This window comes from Protopterus annectens, chromosome 4.part0 (genome assembly GCF_019279795.1).
Source record: "Protopterus annectens isolate FY-2018-M chromosome 4.part0, PAN1.0, whole genome shotgun sequence".
Taxonomy (NCBI): domain Eukaryota; kingdom Metazoa; phylum Chordata; order Ceratodontiformes; family Protopteridae; genus Protopterus; species Protopterus annectens.
The window spans coordinates 1,744,006,858-1,744,013,417 of NC_056733.1; the positions used below are offsets into that span (position 1 = coordinate 1,744,006,858).

Here is a 6,560-nt window from a genome sequence, read left to right on the forward strand (position 1 = left end):
TGGGACAGAACAGTGATCCACATGGACCAGTTTCAGGTTCAGCCCACGAAAGAGAACACAGCCATAAGAATATAATAAAATAAAGATTTAACAAATAGTGCAAAATATAGAGGATTATGATGGTGTCACTGATTGTAATGAGCATATTATGTGTTCACGACATGGAAGACAAGAAAGTTACCCTGAGAGCGGAGCACAAGCGGTGAATCTTGGCATCTGAGTAGAGAACACAATCTGTACTTACGACTGTAAATTTAATCATAATTGTTTGCATTTCATGGAGAATTTTCTTGATGTACTACTAGCTAGTCAAAAATAGGATTAAAAGAAAAAATGAAAAGTATTGTGTCAGCTTTGAAAGGCAGTAATGTGGGGAAGTGGTTGATGTCTTGCATATTCCCTGTGTAAGGGAAGCTGTTGTAACCCAAGTACTGGGGGTACGGTATTTTAGCAAACAGGCAGAAAAAGTTGAAACAAAGCCATTTCATGCCATGCTGCTGCTGTTTTCTGGTCACTGCTGTCTGGTTTTAGTGTAGACCCTACCGTAATACGTACGGGATGCTTAACAATTGTTAATCACACCCCTCTACACACTGTTAATTTCCAGTCTCGCACTACAAGAGAGTGCTTAACCAGGGAGCTCCATGCACTACATAGGAAGTTATGAGCAGCTCACCGATCTCAAGACATGGATGCAAAGAAATTTACCTTGAGAGTGAAGCTTGAGAGGTGAATCTTGACATCCATGTTAACACGTAATACAGGATTATGGTCAGTGTGAGATGATCACAATTCTTTGTAGTGCATGGAGCTTTATCTGCTCCATGTACTATTAGTTACAGGGAAAATCGCCAAGTGTTTTGTTGGCATTCAAAGTTGTAAAATACTTAGTAGATGCAGTCAGAAATGCAGTGTTATGCTGTTCATTTATATTTGCACTTTTCTTTAAAGCCTCTCTACTGCCTAAATTTTTACAAAACATCTGGATTATTGTATGTTTGGTCCTCAAAATCTGTGGTTTTTAGACAAACCACTGAGGACTGAAGTCAAATAAATAATGGCATATAACTGAATTTCAGAATTCATATCCTTCACATTTAGCAGGCAGACACATCCCGTTATTCGAGCAACTTTTTTTTTTTTTACAGGAAGATAGGGGCACATTAACGGTATGGACAGCAAGCAGAAAAAAATGTTTTCTTCTGCTGCTATAATTGCTAGTCAGTACAGGCAGATGTTACTGCCAAGTGGTAGACCTGATCTTAATGAAAAGCAGGGGGTGCTTAACATTAAAATCAGGTCACACACCACTCTGACACTTAACTGGTTTGCCTTTTTCCAAATATCGGAGCATAACGACTGCACTCCATGCACTACACAATACATATTACGCAAGTATATTATAATTTAAAATATTGGTTATTACAATTTGTTCTTCATACTTTAGGTTCATAGGTAGGTACTAGGCTATCGGCCTTGAGGCCTATACAAGCCCAGCCAAAAAGGTACCCTGGATTTTGCCACCCAAGAAAATTATTTTCCTGTGCCACTGTTGAGCAGAGCCCATCCAATCATCAAGATTTTTCTTGAAGAGTGCTAATGAGGAGCTTTGTCTGATATAGATAGATAGTTTATTCCAGAGTATGGGAAGTCTTTGGGACAGGAATCTATCCCTCTGGCATGTTCTGTTTACTGTGGTGACAAGGTTTAGGTCCCTAGAGCATGTAGCTCGGAGGGACTGGGATTTCTTTAAGTGGAGCATGTCCAACAGCTCTGGGTTTGACATAGCTTTGTATGTTAGGCAGAGATCACCTCTGAGTAGGCGATATGCGACCGAGTAAAGCTGGAGTTTTTTTTAGACGGTCTGCGTAGGGCATCTGTTTGAGGCCAGTAATCCTCTTTGTGAGGTATTCTTTCCAGCTGTTGCAGATGTTTTGTGAGGTACATACCAAAAGGGGCATTATACTCTATAATGGGTCTAATGAGTGATGAGTAGAGGAGAACAATGACCTTTTTTTCTGGATGAGAAACCTTTTGTGATGAGGTGTGCCATGTAGAAGGATTTCCTGACTACTGTGGCGATATGATTATCAAAGGAGAGACTACTGTCCACCTGTGTCCCAAGGTTTCTTATCACACTTTTGGTGTTAAGTATACTACTGCCTATGTTGTAGTTCATGGGTACAGAGTTTTTACCAAAGGGGATGACAATGCATTTTTAGCATTGAGCTTGAGGCCATGGCTTTGACACCAGGCATCTGTCTCAGTGAGGCCCATTTGTAGGATGTCCACATCGTTAGGAGTTTCGATTATACCTCCTAGTTTGCAGTCATCTGCGAACTTTGTTGAGTCTGAGGTGAGGCTATGATTGAACATGGTACTTAGGTGGGGTGCCAGTTCGTTCTGTAGTTCATGTAGAATGCAGCCTGGGATGTTGTCTGGTCCCATGGATGCTGTGTTCTTGGCTTTGGAGAGTGTGGTTTTTACCTGTGCAGCTGTGATTACAGGAACTTTGCATTCTTCCGGTATATAGACGGGTTCTGTAGGGGGTGAGAGAGGGGTAAAGTTAGCACTGAACCTATATGCCAGGATGTTGGCAATATCAGTTGGGTCTGTATATTTAGTACCATTGAGCTGTAACTCAGAGCAGATCTGAGTGTTACCATTGAGATTCTTAACATAGCTATAGAATGCTTTGTGGCTGTCTTTAGAATCAGTGGCAATTTTGTTTTCATAACTAGCTTTGGAGGATTTTATCAGGGACCGTAGCTTCTTACTGAGGCTGACCAGGGAGCTCCCTCCACTCATGGGATTTTACTCTCTTTTGCAACAGTTTCTTCCTTCTGTTGTACAGTTTGTTTATGGCAGGGGACCACCAGATCGGCTTCCTTTTTTTGGAGGATAGCGTCTTGGTTCTGTTTGGGATAGCATGATCCATGCACTCATGTAAGTGCTTATAAAGTGCAATTGTGTAGGATTCAGTTGTCGTAACTGTATTGTCCATTTGCATGGGTGTTATGAAGTTCACCACTTCTGTCTTAAGAAGCATGAAGTTGGCTTTGGAGAAATTTTTACCATAGTTTCCTTAAATGGGGGATGGGGGCAGGATGTGGATATCTAGGGTAATTAGCTTATGGTCGGATCGGACCAATGAGGCGCTGAATTCAGGTGTGGAACACCGGTCACTCGTGTTGGTAATGACTAGATCTAGGATATTCCATGATAGTAATCCACAGGTAGTCCAAAAAACATCCAAGGTAGATAATACGTAAAAAGTTTATTTAGCGATACAAAACAGTTTAAAATTCGCTTTCATCTCCAAACACTGGAAACTTCATCAGAATAAAGTGCCTCTGTGCTCACCAAGTTTTTATACCTTAATCATTAATTGACTTGATTTAATTTGATTTAATTCAACAACTTAATGACTTGATAGAACAAGCTGCATTTAAAATCACACAACAAAAGTTTACATATACATATTTTCTTGAAACACAAGCATTAACTAAATATAGTGTATACAACAACAAAAATTTGTTTGTGTATTTTATAAATAGTTAGTAAAATTATTTCATGATAATTCCATAATAGTTGTCTGTTAAATCAAATACATATAAGATGTTATATAGTTTATGTATGGAGTATATATTCTTCAAACATCCTGTGTATCAATCTAAATGTGAATATCTAAGGTTATATAAATATAAAAATAAATATGGGTATAGATAGTGAATGGTATAGATATATGGTATAAATGTGTATCCCTTAAAATTTATTTAATAAAACATAATATATAATTTAATACATATTCAATAAATAAATAACTAACTACCAAGTGTTAAAATTATATTTATATTTAATATTTAACAAATATCTAAAAACACACGTGATAGACATAGTTAAAAATATAAATTACAAATTACATTCTATTCTACTTCTTTGTGTTTTTTCTATTTTTACTTGGTTTTATTCTATTTGCCCTTAATTTTAGGGCAGGTAAAAGGGACACATGGTCGTTCATCCCTGGGGGGGTGTTGGAATCCAATCTCAGTTGCCAGATCAATTCCCGGTAACTGAGTTGGTTTTCCCAGTCCCCCCCCCTCTGTTGCTCCTGGGTACTACTTGCAAGATCCAAAACTTAAAGTGGGCTCCCTTACAAGAAAGCGTATGGTGGTAAAGGGCATTTGTCTCCTTCTTTTTTATGTCATACATATGTTCATAAATTCTCTGCCGCAGATGTCTTTCTGTTTTACCCACGTAGTGTCCCCAACATGAGATACAATAGGCCAAGTATACTACCCCACTAGTGTAACATGTGCAATATTGTTTCCCTTTTAACCTAATGGGAATAGTTGGTACCTGTAATTCCTCTTTAATTTCTATGAATGTACATTGTGGACATCTTTCACACCGAAAGGTGCGTTTCTTCCTTTTGTCTTTCACTTCCTTCTTTTTCTCGAAAATAGCCTTTAACTTTGGTCCCCTTCGGAAGCTACAGCATACACGTCTATCAAATATTTCTGATCTATTTGGCATGTTCTTAAAAAAAACCCATATCCTGTTAATAGTTTTCTATATTAGGTTAGTGTTAGTGTTATATGTCATAACAAAAAATGGAGTGTTCATGTTAGTTGCAGTACTGTTACTAACTTCATAAGTGGTGGACTCAGGGTTCGTGTTTGACACATTGTCTGTCGTGACTTCCTTATTCAGTAAGGGAATATATTTAGTTCCCCAACCTTTTGTCACTTCTTCCTTTAAGGGAATAATGATGGAATCAGGGTAGCCTCTCTCCGAGAATAATTTATGTACATATTCCAATTCTTCAATAAACTCAGTATATCTTGATGTCATTCGGGCCACCCTGACCATTTGTCCCTTAATAATATTCTTCTTTTGTAGGGGTGGGTGGTTGCTACAGTAGTGGAGGTAAGAATTAGAAAAATGTCTTTCTAAATATCTTGGATACATATGTTCCTTGTTCATAGTCTTTTCTAATACTAATATCAAGAAAATGTATTCTTTCCATACTGAATTCAAATGTGAACTGAAGGAATATAGTGGAGTTGTTAAAATAGTCCAAGGCCCTTAATGCCTAACTATTTATAAAATACACAAACAAATTTGTGTTGTTGTATACACTATATTTAGTTAATGCTTGTGTTTCAAGAAAATATGTATATGTAAAATTTTGTTGTGTGATTTTAAATGCAGCTTGTTCAAGCAAGTCATTAAGTTGTTGAATTAAATCAAATTAAATCAAGTCAATTAATGATTAAGGTATAAAAACTTGGTGAGCACAGAGGCACTTTATTCTGATGAAGTTTCCAGTGTTTGGAGATGAAAGCGAATTTTAAACTGTTTTGTATCGCTAAATAAACTTTTTACGTATTATCTACCTTGGATGTTTTTTGGACTACCTGTGGATTACAATCGTGGGACAGCCTTTATTGGATCCTGTACTACTGGGGAAAGTGTGATTTACTAGTTTTTGATTCATTCCCCATTTTCTCTATTTTTTACTAGATCTAGGATATTGTTGCCCCTGGTGGGGGTGTGGATAAGTTGATCCAGGGCATTGGAGTTTATGAATTCCAGAAAGCGTTGAGCAAAGGAGTTGGTACATGAGTAGTTTTTCCCAGTTAATGGTGGGGTAGTTGAAATCGCCCATTATTAGGGTGTTTGGTTGAACCCTAATATTTTCCAGTACATCAAGAAAAGAGGAGTGGGAATCCTGGGGCATGGTGGGTGATCTGTAGCAAGCTACAATTTGGATTGCAGTTTTGCCCAGAGTTAGTTGCACTTGGATAACCTCGGCTGCATTATGCTGAGCAACTAGCCTGGAGGTGTGGATATCCTTAATGAATATGGACACACCTCCACCTTTGGTGTTCCGGTCCAGGTTACATGGCCGAAAAGTGTGGTATGAGTTATAGCCTGGTAGTGCAGGGGTGCCTCCTGGAGCCTTGAACCAGGTCTCAGTAACTGCACAAATATCAATGTTCTCCATTTTAAGGAGTGCCTCAAGTGAGTACATTTTGAAATTTAGACTTCTAGCATTAAGTAGCATCACCCTCAGTTTTTGCTTGCCTGTTCCTGTTACGGTGGTGAATTTGTCATTTGAACTTTACCTAAAAAAGGCACTATAGGGGTGCAAGAACCTTAGCCAGTATCCAGAATCCCAGGGGTGACTGGTGCAGGCCATCTCTGGCAAAGCATCGTGGTCTGTCGACCATGTCATCCCAGGCCGACAGATACTGAATCCTTTTAGAATGGCACCAGAAGCTTAGCCAATTGTTGAAGTCAATCATTTTGTCCTTGTACTGCGGCATTATTCTGGGTGATGGCAAAATGCTACTCAGGGCTAGGGTCATACCTGCCTGGGCTACAAGATTGGAGAGCTCTTCCATGTCTCTTTTCATGTAGTCCAGGGAGGTACATCTCAGGTTGTTCACACCAACATGGGCAATGACAGAGTCATATTTGTACTTGTTGTGGAGTGACTTGAGTGCGTGGGTTATGTGATGTTCCTGGCCACATAACCAACATATAAAAACAAA

The 6,560-nt window shown here is 38.7% G+C and overlaps 1 protein-coding gene across 4 annotated transcripts in view; it reads right to left on the minus strand.

Annotated features, from left to right (window-relative positions):
* MGAT4B (alpha-1,3-mannosyl-glycoprotein 4-beta-N-acetylglucosaminyltransferase B) overlaps positions 1-6,560 on the minus strand; it is a 1,742,611-nt gene that overhangs the window by 261,795 nt on the left and 1,474,256 nt on the right. The gene's annotated exons all lie outside the window — the stretch shown is intronic.